This window comes from Nematolebias whitei, chromosome 3 (assembly GCF_014905685.2).
Source record: "Nematolebias whitei isolate Nwh7 chromosome 3, NemWhi1, whole genome shotgun sequence".
NCBI classification, from domain to species: domain Eukaryota; kingdom Metazoa; phylum Chordata; class Actinopteri; order Cyprinodontiformes; family Rivulidae; genus Nematolebias; species Nematolebias whitei.
Genome location: NC_056500.1, coordinates 52586031 through 52598859, shown reverse-complemented (window position 1 = coordinate 52598859; position 12829 = coordinate 52586031). Strand labels below are relative to the sequence as shown.

At 44.8% G+C, this 12829-nt stretch overlaps 1 protein-coding gene across 1 annotated transcript in view; it reads left to right on the top strand.

Annotated features, from left to right (window-relative positions):
• Positions 1–6464, top strand: part of chst7 (carbohydrate (N-acetylglucosamine 6-O) sulfotransferase 7) — a 44286-nt gene extending 37822 nt beyond the window's left edge. Inside the window, exon 2 of the mRNA XM_037675031.1 lies at positions 6407–6464. The gene's annotated coding sequence lies outside the window, so the exon portion shown is untranslated. The remainder of the gene's footprint in view (positions 1–6406) is intronic.
• Positions 6465–12829: the final 6365 nt, after the last annotated feature.

Here is a 12829-nt window from a genome sequence, read left to right as displayed (position 1 = left end):
TGGGTTTTCTCCGGGTGCTCCGGTTTCCTCCCACAGACCAAAAACATACATGTTAGACTGACTGGTAACTCTAAATTGTCCCTAGGTGAGAGAGAGAGAGAGTAAATGGTTGTTTGTCTCGTGTGTCTCTATGTGTCCTTGTAATGGACCTGCGACCCTTCCAGGGTGTACCCACTCCTCGCTCAGTGATTGCTGGACATGGGCACCGACGACTCCCGTGACCCAAAATGGAAGAAGTGGGTAAGATAATGAATGTCTCTGTATTTGAAGAGCTATATAGAAATAACTATATATATATATATATATATATATATATATATATATATATATATATGTGTGTGTGTGTGTGTGTATGTCTATTTTTGAGTTATAGTCCCCACTGGAGAAAACTTCACCAGCCACCACTGCTTCAGATTTAATTGAAGCCACAATGTTTGACTTCAGAGCCAACTCGACTGTCTCTCCAGAGCCCGACGAGGGTGGGACCAATGCACCTGCTGCTCCTGCATCACTACGGACCAACGCTGCAGCTGTGTCAACAGGGCGCGTGGACAAAGACCCTGCCGCTTTAATATTTTTTTTTGTAGTTTAGAGGCCATATTACAGTTCCTTTAAATCAATCGTGCAACAACGCCAATCTCAGACAAATAATGCAGCGCAGAGACAACAAGAATATAATTATAAAAGCAGCTTTTTAAGCAGGGCTGATGGGAGCCTGGCAGAACGCAGCTTACCGAATCACGGCTATCTTGTGCTCTTCACAATTTTTATACTTTTAAACATGGGGCATTTTTCATTCAAGACATACTTAATTAACTAAATTTTACATTTCAACTTCCAACAAATGCAGTTTTGAGAAAATAAACATTATCAAAAGCCACTTGAAGACTTTATATATTCACATAATGAACTTAAATGTATTGCCACTTCTTCAAATATTTACAAAAAACTAAACAAAAAACTGAACAGAATCATAACAGCAGTCATACTAAGTAACAGGGCTTAATTTGTAAACTGATCAATGCTGGAACGCAAATAGCGGGCGGGCTGGCAGGTGTGTGTGTGTGTGTGTGTGTGTGTGTGTGGGGGGGGGGGGGGGTGGTGTCTGGGTGTCCTGCCCCAGAAAACTTTGAATAAAGTAGATGTGATTTCTTGCATTTTGGTGTATTTTAATGTGTTGTTAAACATTTACATGATTGTAAAAATAAATAAAAATTTGCGGACCCCCAAGTACCAGCTTGCAGACCCCCGGCGGTCTGGGGACCCCAGTTTGAGAACTAGAAAGAAAGTTAATGTATTTCAGGCATAATCTATTTTTGACACTTCAAGATTTCTTCAGAAATTCACTAGTTGCTGTTTAATCAAAATAGCCTACTTTGTAGATAACTTACATGTCACAGTTTTAGTCTTTGGTCAGATATTTTCCTTTTAGTTTTTACTCTAGGTAATGAGTTACGTTTCAGGTTTTAGGCCAGGGTTAATATATAAATAACTGCTTCAATAGCCTACACCAGAGGAAGTAACAGGTTGTCTGTTTCTTGTCCAGCTCTGCCATCTGATCATTGACGTCACAGAGTCATACCAGTGATCAGAGTGGAAGTCAGAAATATTTCAGTCCCCTGTCATGGCTGACTGCTCTGCTGTTTCATAGAGGACTCATTGTTTTGTCTTGTCCTGGCATAGCTGGTTCCCCTCGTGGATAGCTTCGGGTGGGGGAGGGGCGCTGGCAACAAACGAGACACTGGGCCTCAGACTGTGCTGTCAAGAAGGGACTCACTATTCGTGACTATTGGGGATGGGGGTTACAACCAGGCTGTTACCACCAGCTCCTACTTTGCAGCAGGCCGTTAACATTGAGGGAGGCGCAGCACTGAGCCCCGACAGCTGGTGGAGGCTGATGTTCAATAACTATACTGTCTGTGTGCCATCTGTCCTTGCAGTTGAGATTTAAATATTTGTGTGACTCCTGTTTCCCTTTTTATTTTGTATTATTATTATTGTTATTATTAGTATTATTATTATTTAGTCCCAGTTTCTGGGAATTCCACAGCAGGTTGGACTGAAACACATCAAGGAGGTGCTATTTATATGACAGGTTCTGTTGGCAAGCCTCAGATTGATCAAGTCTTTAGGATGAAAAACAAAACGTTTCTAACAAAAAACAATCTGTCCAGATGACGATTTAACTTTTTTAAAAAACATATTATTATTATTATTTTTATTCTGTAGGTGGAATTTGCAAACTACATCCACATTGCTTTAACTGTCCATATGTCAAAACATTCAGCGTATTAAACAATAATGTGTTTTTCGTTTCTTTGCAGCTTTTATACTTTTCAAAATGTTTCAACTTAATTTAAACATTCATCCATTATCCATCCAGCCATCCATTAGCTTGTGCTTATTCCAAAGTCGGGCCGTGGGGGCAGCAGCTTGAGCAGGGAGGCCCTGACATCTCTTTTCACAGCCACTTCTTCCAGCTCTTCTGGGAGGATTCAAAGTTGTTACCAGGCCAACTGAGAGACATCGTCTCTCCAGCATGTCCTGGGTCTTCCCCGGGGTTCCCTCCCAGTCAGACATGCCCTGGGCACCTCCCTGGGGAGGTGCCGAGGGAGCATCCTTACCAGATGCCCAATCCACCTCAACTGGCTCCTCTCGATGTGAAGGAGCAGCGGTTCAACTCTGAGTCTCTCCTGGATAATTGAATTTCACACCTTATCTCTAAGGGAGAGTCCAGCTACCCTGTGGAGGAAACTCATTTCATCCTCCTGTATCCGCGATCTCATTCTTTCGGTCATTACCCAGAGCTCATGACCATAGGTGAGGGTAGAAATGTAGACCGACTGGTAAACAGAGTGCTTTGCCTTACAGCTCAGCTCTCTCTTCACCACAACGGACCGGTACAGAGATTGCAATACTGCAGATGCTGCACCAATCCGTCTGTCAATCTTATGCTCCATTCTTCCCTCACTCGTGAGCAAAACCCCGAGATAGTTGAACTCCTCCACTTGAGGCGGAACCTCACCCTCGACCTGAAAAGAGCAATCCCCCCTTTTCCGGTTCAGGACTATGGCCTCAGATTTGGAGGTGTTGATTCTCTTCCCAGCCGCTTCACATTCGGCTGTGACCCGCTCCAGTGAGAGCTGAAGATCACGACACGATGATGCCATCAGGACATCATCTGCAAAGAGCAGAGATGGAATCCTGAGGCTACCGAACCGGAAACCCTCCGCCCGCTGGCTGCCCCGAGAAATTCTGTCCATAAAAGTTATGAACAGAATCAGTGACAATGGGTAGCCCTGGTGGAGTCCAACTCCCACACTGAAGGGGTCAGACTTACTACTGGCAACACGAACCAAACTCTCGCATTGCTTGTATAGGGACCGAAAAGCTCGTAACAATGGGCCCCCAATCCCATACTCATGGAGCACCGCCACCATGTGTACCCCGAGGAACACGGTCGAATGCCTTGTCCAAGTCCACAAAACACGTAGACTGGATGGGCAAACTCCCATGACCCCTCGAGGATCCCAGTGAGGTTAAAGAGCTGATCCAGTGTTCCATGGCCAGGACGGAACCCGCTTTGTTCCTCCTGGATCTGAGGTTCGACCAACGATCGGACTCGCTTCTCCAGTACCCCTGAATAGACCTTACCAGGGAGGCTAAGGAGAGTGATGCCCCTATAATTGGAGCACACCCTCCGGTCCCCCTTTTTGAAATGGGGAACCACCACCCCAGTCTGCCAGTCCAGTGGCACTGCCCCTGATGTCCACATGACGTTGCAAAGGCGTGTCAACCAGGACTGCCCCACAACATCCAGAGCCTTAAGGAAATCAGGGTGAATCTCATCCACTCCCGGAGCCCTGCTACCTCAGAGCTTTTTAACTACCTTGGCGACCTCAGCCACAGTTATGGACCGATCAACCCCAAAGTCCCCTGACTCAGCTTCCTCCATGGAAGATGTTCTGTTGGGATTGAGAAGGTCCGAGAAGTATTCCTTCCACCTCCTGACAACATCACTGATTGAGGTCAACAGCACCCCACCTTCACTGAACACAGTGTTAGTAAAGTGCTGCTTTCCTCTCTTCAGCCACCTGATGGTTTGCCAGAATCTCCTCTGAGCCAACCGAGAGTCTCTATCCAAGGTCTCACCAAACTCTTCCCACAGCTGAGTTTTTTCCTCAGCAACAGCTAAGGCTGCGGACTGCTTGGCCCTCCGGTACTTCTCAGCTGCCTCCGGAGTCCCACTGGCCAACAAGGCCCGATAGAACTCCTTCTTCAGCTTGACAGCCTCCCTAGCCCGGGGTGTCCACCACTGAGTTTGTGGATGGTCACCACAAGAAGCATCAACAACCTTGTGGCCACAGCTCAAGGCAGCTATCTCAACAAGCAAGGTGCAGAACATGGCCCACTCGGACTCAATGTCCCCCACCTCAGCTGGGAAAGCGCTCCTGAAGGTGTGAGTTGAAGATCTCTCTGCCAGGTTCTTCTGCCAGGTGTTCCCAGCAATCCCTCACTACATGTTTGGGTCTACCCGTTTGTCCGGCATCTTCCCCCACTATCTGATCCAATTCACTACCAGGTGGTGATCAGTTAATAGCTCAGCTCCTCTCTTCACCTGAGGGTCTAAAACAAGTGGCTGCAAATCAGATCACATGGCTATGAAGTCAATCATCGATTTACGACCTAGGGCATCCTGGTGCCAAGTGCACTTATGAACACCCTTATGTTCGAACATGGTGTTCGTGATGGACAAACTATGACTAGCACAGAAATCCATCAACAGAACACTGCTCGGGTTCAGATCAGAAAGGCCGTTCCTCCCAATCATGACCCTCCAGACCACACTGTCATTACCCACGTGGGCATTGAAGTCTCCCAGCAGAATAAAGGAGTCCCCACCTTCCAGCACTCCTGCCATGGACTCCAAGAAGGACAGATACTCTGAACTGCCATTCGGCACGTAGGCACAAACAATAGTCAGAGCCTGTCGCCCGTCTTGAGAGAGGAACGATGGTTTGAGAGAGGAGTAAAGGAGGCTATATTTGTGAAAAGAGATCGTCCATCATTAAACAAGGGTGGAGCCACCGTGTTCAACTGTCCAATAACAATGCGGCTAATGATCCATTGTTAGGCTGATGGTCCTTCTTGACCATGTGAGCAGCTGGTTTTGGTTGTCAGCAGCAAACTGGTTGATCCACTCTGAGACGGTGCTATTTAAGAGACTGAGCTGAATACAGCACCTCAGACTGAGGAAGTCTTTCGAATGAGAGACGAAACGTTTCTACATTTGTTTTTTTTGTGTGTTTTTTTTGACTGTCCAGAGGACTAGATTTAACATTTTTAGATTTTTCTACCTGGATTATTGAGCGGGCAGCACGGTGGCTCAGCTGGTAGAGCTGCTGCCTCTCAGCGAACAGGTCCCTGGTTCAAACCCCGGTCCAGGGGCCTTCTGGGTGGAGTTTGCATGTTCTCTCCGTGCATGCGTGGGTTTTCTCCGGGTGCTCCAGTTTCCTCCCACAGACCAAAAACATGCATGTTAGGCTGATTGGTAACTCTAAATTGTCCCTAGGTGTGAGTGAGAGAGTGAATGGTTGTTTGTCTCGTTTGTCTCTATGTGTCCCTGTGATGGACTTGCGACCCGTCCAGGGTGTCCCCCGCCCCTCGCACAGTGATTGCTGGACATGGGCACCAGCGATCCCCGTGACCCAAAATGGAATAAACTGGTAAAGATAATGGATGGATGGATGGATTATTGAGCATGCATCAGGACATATTTCTTAGTAATATACATTGAAATCACTTCAGAAAAGAGCATTGTTTTCTTGAAAATTTCAGCTCTGTTTCTCTCTTACACAACTTTTAGATAGATTTGCTAGATTTTGCATTAGGCTAGTCATTTGGTTTTACCTTTTAACTAGCTTTTTGCTTTTTGCTTTTTGCTTGCTTTGGGCTAATTTTAGCTAGTTTTGATAGCATTTCACTTTCAGCTCTTGGCTCATGTTTAGCAGCTTTTTGCTACTTTTAACTTTTGACTAGCTTTTTAGTCCTTTTAGCTTCTCGACTAGCCTCTTGCTAAATTCAGCTTGCATTTTTCTACTTTTGGTTAGTGTTTTCATACTTTCAGCTAGTGTTTTGCCACTGCTTTTAACTAACTTTTTGCTACTTTTATCCATCTTTTTTTCTTTTTATGGGGGGGTGGGGTTGTTTGTTTCACTTTGCCATCATCTTTTTACTTTTAGCTTCTGTTCTCATTTTTTTTTACTTGAACAACTCATTTTCAGCTTCTTTAGCAAAGCCGTTCAGTCCTCAGCATTCACATTGAATTTTCATTAGAATTGTATTTTTTCTGGTCTCATCTGAATGTCCTCATTGTTTCATTCATCTCTGTTTCTCCCTCCTCCAGGGTCCTGGTAGTCACTGCTGAGGGCGAAAGGTGGAATAACTAAACAAGCTGCAGGAATGTGGCCCACTCACATCTTTCATACATGCCTCTTGGGTTGTTTTTTCTTCACCCGAGCCGGGTCGATGAACCGGAGAAAATGGTGGAATTGTAGGGGAGTAAAAAACTCCAAGTGGAAAGAGCAGCCAATCACCCGGAGATGGATTTGAAACAAGCAGAAGGGAGCTTATTTTCACAGCACCGCCTGTTTGACACCAGCACAGAGAAGAGAGCGGTTTGGCAGGGTGGGGGGATAACATATGGTTTTGTGCTGCCATTACACTTGCCATCCTCTATCCTTCTGTACTTTTAGTAGTACTAATCCCTCCTCAAATCTCTTGCAAAGCGAGGGCTGTAAAAGAACCCAAGATGGGTCTTGCAACTATCCGTCCAGTCTACGACCAAGCAAGACAGCGGTCTTCAGTCTTACCGATTGTACAGAGCAGCAGTCTCGTTACCAATTCAGAGATGGAGCTCTGAAAGGAGAAACTACAGTATTTCCAGGATAAAAGACCTAACTGAGGAGCCATTGTTGCGCTCCGGTCCCTGAAGAATCCAGACAGCTGCAGCGCCCCTTTGACAGATCGCTCACATTGGTGCGACATTTTCTAATAACCAACAAGACTTTCTTGGAGACCTGCTTCTGTTAGTGTCTCTTTTTTACAAGCAGAGCAAATGGTGCTGATTCTTTTTATTTGTGTCCTGCAGTTGTTTAAAATGTTTAAAATGTTTAAAATGTTGCTAGATGCTGTGAATTCAAGCATCCATGTGTTCGACTTTAGAAGTTAGTTCTTTAACTATTCTCATTGGAATACATATAGATGTGTTAAATATAGAAGTAATTTTAAACTATTTAAACTAACTAGAGTTAAAGAGAAAATGTGTCCCTGTTGTGTCATCAGTGCTGTTGTAATGGTACAACTTGTTAACCATTTCAAAAGCACAGAGAGTTTGTTCAGTTAATTGTTGACCCAGAGTTTGTAACTACCGTACTTTCCGGTCTACAAGCCACTACTTTTTTCACACTCTTTGCACCCTGCGGCTTATATAGATGCTATGGCTAATTTATGGATTTTTTTTGTTTTGGATGGGCTAACAACACAAGTTCCTGCTACCTAAAGCATTTAGCTTCATCACAGGCACAACTCACATAGCTGCCCAATACATGTCTCTCTTGAGGGGGTGGGTCTTTGTGACTGTATTTTACAGTTTAACACACAGACAGAGTGTGTGTGTGTGTGTGGGTGTGGGTGGGGGGTTGGTAATCCCCCCTCCACGGAGCACTTGCTCCTCAGAGCACATGCTCCTCGGAGGGGGGGTTCTTCCTCTCCTCGTTTCATTGATTCGGCTGTGACCTGTTCGGTAATTTTATTGCTCAAATTTTTTTTAACCTTTTTTTTTATATAGGTATACACATCTGTCTTGGGGGGTGGGTCGTCATGGTTCAATGAGATTACCTCATTGATTCGTTGTGGTTGACTGCTGGTCACATGGCATCAGGGAGGGATTATGGGTAAAATTTATATTCATTGTTAATCATTTCGGTTAGCTCTTTAGCATTGTTCTTTTAGTGATTAGTCTGTTCTTGTTAGTCTAGTTTATGTTCATTATGTGTTAGTTTGTGCTAGGCCATTCGTTACAGTAACCATGAGTGAGGGAGGTTGTCATGAAGACCTGTGGGCTTCACTCTGTTTGTGTTGTAAAGAAAAATAACAACTGTGATTGTATGTCTTATTTTCGGGTGTTCGCTATAGACCGGCAATTATGGTAATCCAAGTCTGAAGTTAAAATTACAAATGCAATGTGCCTTGGTGGAATATTTCAATCAAACTGTGATTGTTGAACAAAGGGAAGGTTTCAGTCAAACACTGTTCAGAAACATGCATTCAGTTGAAGTCTGAGTTGTTTTCAAGCATTAAAACCCTCTGTAACACTTTTCAATGTATGGACAGTCGTATAACCATTAAATCACTTCTTTTGAAGGCTTTGTGTGCCAGTACAGCCCACAGCTGTGTGACCCAGAATTTGAGGATTTTTATGATAAGAATGCGAGAAATCCATCTTTGTGAAAAGAAACCGTCCATCATTAAACAGGGGTGGAGGCCTCCGTGTTCAACTGTCCCCCTCTTACAATGCTGTGATTGCTAGTATCACTCAGCCCTCTGTGAACAGTAAACAGCCATCAGGTGCTAATGAATAATGCTAATACAGCACCTCAGACTGAGGAAGTCTTTCGGATGAAACATTTCTACATTTTTTTGTTTTTTGAACCTGTCCAGAGGACCAGACTTAACTTTTGTAGATTGTCTTAAAGCTATTCCAAAACATTCTAGTGATTTTGAGAGGACGCTCATGCTGTGAGATAGGAAGTTGTATTAAAGTGGCTAACAAACTACTAGCATGATGACGTTCAGATGTTTTACACCTTGTATTTCTACTGTCCTACACATGTTTGAAAATGACAGGAAATCTGATAAAACTAGCCATTTCCATTGTTAACAATAATTGAAGTAAAATTCAGTTTTATTTTAGTTTTGGTCAAAGCCTGGAAGAGCCGCTGCAGCGGTAACAAAGAGCCACATGTTGCAGAACCCTGGTCTAGTGGTTCTACACTTAATGCTGCTCAGCCTCCTGCCTGAGGGGAGCGGGACAAAAAGTGTGTGTGCTGGGTGAGTGGGGTCCTAAATCTGCTCCGATGACCTCCCCAGGTTGGGTTGCTCGGAAAGGATCACAAGTTTTCTTTAGAATTAACAACAATCCATCCATTTTCTTTACCCGTTTATTCCATTTTGGGTCACAGGGGTCGCTGGTGCCCATGTCCAGCAATCACTGTACGAGGGGCGGGGTACACCCTGGACGGGTCTCCAGTCCATCACAGGGACACATAGAGACAAACGAGACAAACAACCATTCACTCTCTCACTCACACCTAGGGACAATTTAGAGTTACCAATCAGTCTAACATGCATGTTTTTGGTCTGTGGGAGGAAACCGGAGTACCCGGAGAAAACCCACGCATGCACGGAGAGAACATGCAAACTCCACACAGAAAGGCCCCTGGACCGGGGTTTGAACCAGGGACCTGCTCGCTGAGAGGCAGCAGCTCTACCAGCTGCGCCACCGTGCTGCCCGAATTAACAACAATTTTATTTCTAAACACACAAATTTATAAAGAAGCATTTACAGATCTGGAGAATTGTGTAATTACCTTCCTACCTCGGCCCGTCCAGAATTCAGACGTGCGTGCTCTGAGTTAGAGCTGTCATTTCTAACTCGAACCCGAAACCCGGCCCGACCTGGATTAGGGCCAGGCCGGGCCGTTATAATGTGATTAATGGGCTGGGCCAGTCTCAGGCTTTTAATTAGGTCAGGGTCAGCTGCGATCCAATTATATAATAACATGGCCTGCCATACATCCACCAGCTGCACGCGGCCATTTCACTGCAAGTTGACCGGCCTTGAAAGAGGTAAAAGTTTCAGTTGAGCTTCACATGGGACTGTACTGCCAGGCAGTGAAAGGGGCGTTCATTCAGCCGCTTCGCTCAGCGGACGTGTGCAGCCGGCGACTCAAACAGGTGAGATCCCAAAGCAGAGGCGTGTCAGAGCCGTCCACGTGTCTCAGTAATTCACAAGAACGCAGCAGAAACGGGTTTAAATGCGTTTTTATGGCCATGAATGTACAAACACCTCTCAGCTCTGAATCTTCTGCCGCTTTTATTCAGCTGCGCGTCCCCGACCATTAATAACTAATTAAAATGTTTTTTCCCTGGTTCAGACCTGTAATTACTGTTAATTCATCGGGTCGGGTGGGGTTCAGAAATAATGACTGCAGGCTGGGGCCGGGTCAGATCAGATATTTTGGGCCGAATGCAACTACCCTGTGTTCACCCTTACAGACTGTGTCTCCTCCCTCACACTTCTGTCCAATCAAACACATCCACACCCTCTGAAGTCCCTCCCCTTCTTCATCCGGTTCAGTGAGTCACAGACATACTTCCTGTTTCTCGACCCTGTCCAATCAGAACCAGACACACTTCTTAGCTGTCATTCCTTGTGCTGCACAGATATCTGATAACCAAACATTGTTTTGACTCTTCACACATCCCATCTTTCTGTTAGTTAGAAAGATTTAGCACTCACACACAATCTTACAATTTTTGTGACCGTGAAACTGATTATCCCGTTATTTCAGCACATTATCAAGTTCTAGATTGCCCCACAATACGCAGGAAAGATCTGACCTGGTTAGCTTAATCTTTGAATCATTAAAATTATTTTATAATTCCCAACAAACTCTTGCATGATGTTTTATAGATGGAATAATTTAGATTTATAGTTGATCTTAGATGAACAAAAATCTTTAGGTTGATGTTTGTTTCTCATTAAAGGACTAATAAGGAACTGTTTTCCCACTGACAGCAGAAAGTGTCAGGGTTGATTTCAAAGCTGACAGTCACTGCAAACAGATCTTTATGTGTTCTATTTCCACATGGGTGAGTGTGGTCCTTCATGATGCAGGTGGCCCTCTTCCTGCATCTGGAGGTGTAGATGTCTGTGATGGTGGGGAGACTGACTCCAACATCTTCTGTGCAGCCTTCACCACTCTCTGCAAAGCTTTTCTTTCTGCAGCTGTGCAGCCTCCATGCCACACGTTGATGCTGGAGCACAGGATGCTCTCCACTGCACACCTGTAGAAGGAGGTGAGGACTGAGCTTCCAGACCAGCTCGCCTCAGCCGTCTGAGGAAGTAGAGTCTCTGATGATCTTTCTTCATCAGGCTGGTGGTGTTGTTGCTCCAGCTGAGGTTGTTGTTCAGGTGTACACCCAAGTACTTGTAGCTGGAGACCACTTCCACCACAGATCCTCTTATGTTCAGGGGTGTAGGTGAGTTTGCTCCTTCTGAAGTCCATGACCATCTCCTTCGTCTTCTTCCCACCACAAGCAGGCGATGCTTTAAATGCTACATGTGATTGTTTCTGTCCCTGCACTGACGCTCGATGTTGCACAGCTCTGTTTCATTCTGCCTCCAGCTGAGCTTCAATGACCTCTGTATACAGTCAGCAACAGCTTACACAACTACATTCATTTCCTCTCAGACGTCCCCAGTGAGCTGAAAACTGGCACAAGATTCTGTGGCGTAACAAAAGCCTCAGCTTCAACTCCCACGGCGACCACGACCCTTCGCACCTTGCAGCTCATGCATACGTGCAGCAGTCGTAGCAGAAAAGGCTGCACAGGCCACGGAGTGAATACTAAAGTGTTTCACTTGTCACAAATGTAGCTGCACAGTATATGTACAAGAATAAAAACTAATGTTAAAACTATTGTGTTAAAGATACTTTCAACATCTGGAGAAGGAAACGCACAAAAATGTTCATTTGCTTCCACTGAGGGAGTCTTAAAGAGGTCATTAATAATTTGTTAAAATGGTGTAAAAATGATGAAGGTGAAGAAACAAGTCTGTAGTTTTTGCTAATGATGACTGAGGACGAAGATGAGCTACTGGGAGCTGAACTGTATCTTATCTAAGTGTAAACAGAGTGCTGGTGGACCAGCAGCTGAACACGGAGATAACAGCAGGCAGAAAGCACGCCGGGCCAAGGTCACACCTAACAAGCCAGTTTTGAATGTCCGCGCTCAAATGATACTTCAGTTCTGTCCACCGGAGACAGCAGGATCTGTTGTAGCGTTTAATGTCAAACTAGATCTCAGGGGGAAATGGGTCAAGTTCCAGAGACAGCACATTCAATGAACAGGAAGATCATTCATGTACCGTCTGCTTTCACATCAACAGGAACACTGTCTGCGTGTGGTTCTTTTAGTACGGAGAAAACTTTTACAAAGTTGACAGTTTGAAGAAATTTGACTTTTGTGTTTGTAGAGGTTTGTAAGAACATCCATTTCATTTTTGATTTGCTCTCTGCATCTCCATGAAGCCTGAAGACAGCTACTTGAGCCAACAAGCTAAAATGAGTGGCTTAGCCTGTAGAGGCCACAAAAAATGCTCTTTGCTTTTTAGGCATTAGTTGATAGATAAATTCTAAAACATATGTAGAATACAGCATAATGTGTGTGTGTATTATATTAACCCCTCATTAAGTTTTACTTATGGACATGTTTTATTTTGTGTGTACATTGAAGACTATAGCATTTTGATTTCACGTGTGTTTTGGCTAACCACATTTACTGGACCTGCATCTTCTTCTTCTTCTTTCGGTTGGTCCCTCTTCAGGAGTCTCCACAGCGTGTCCTCCTCCACCTCACTCTGTCCTTTGCGTCCTCTGTCCTCACTCCAACTACCTTCATGGCAGCTGCATTTCCAACATCCTTCTACCAATATAACCACTGTCCCTCCTCTGGACATGTCCAAACCACTGTCCCTCCTCTG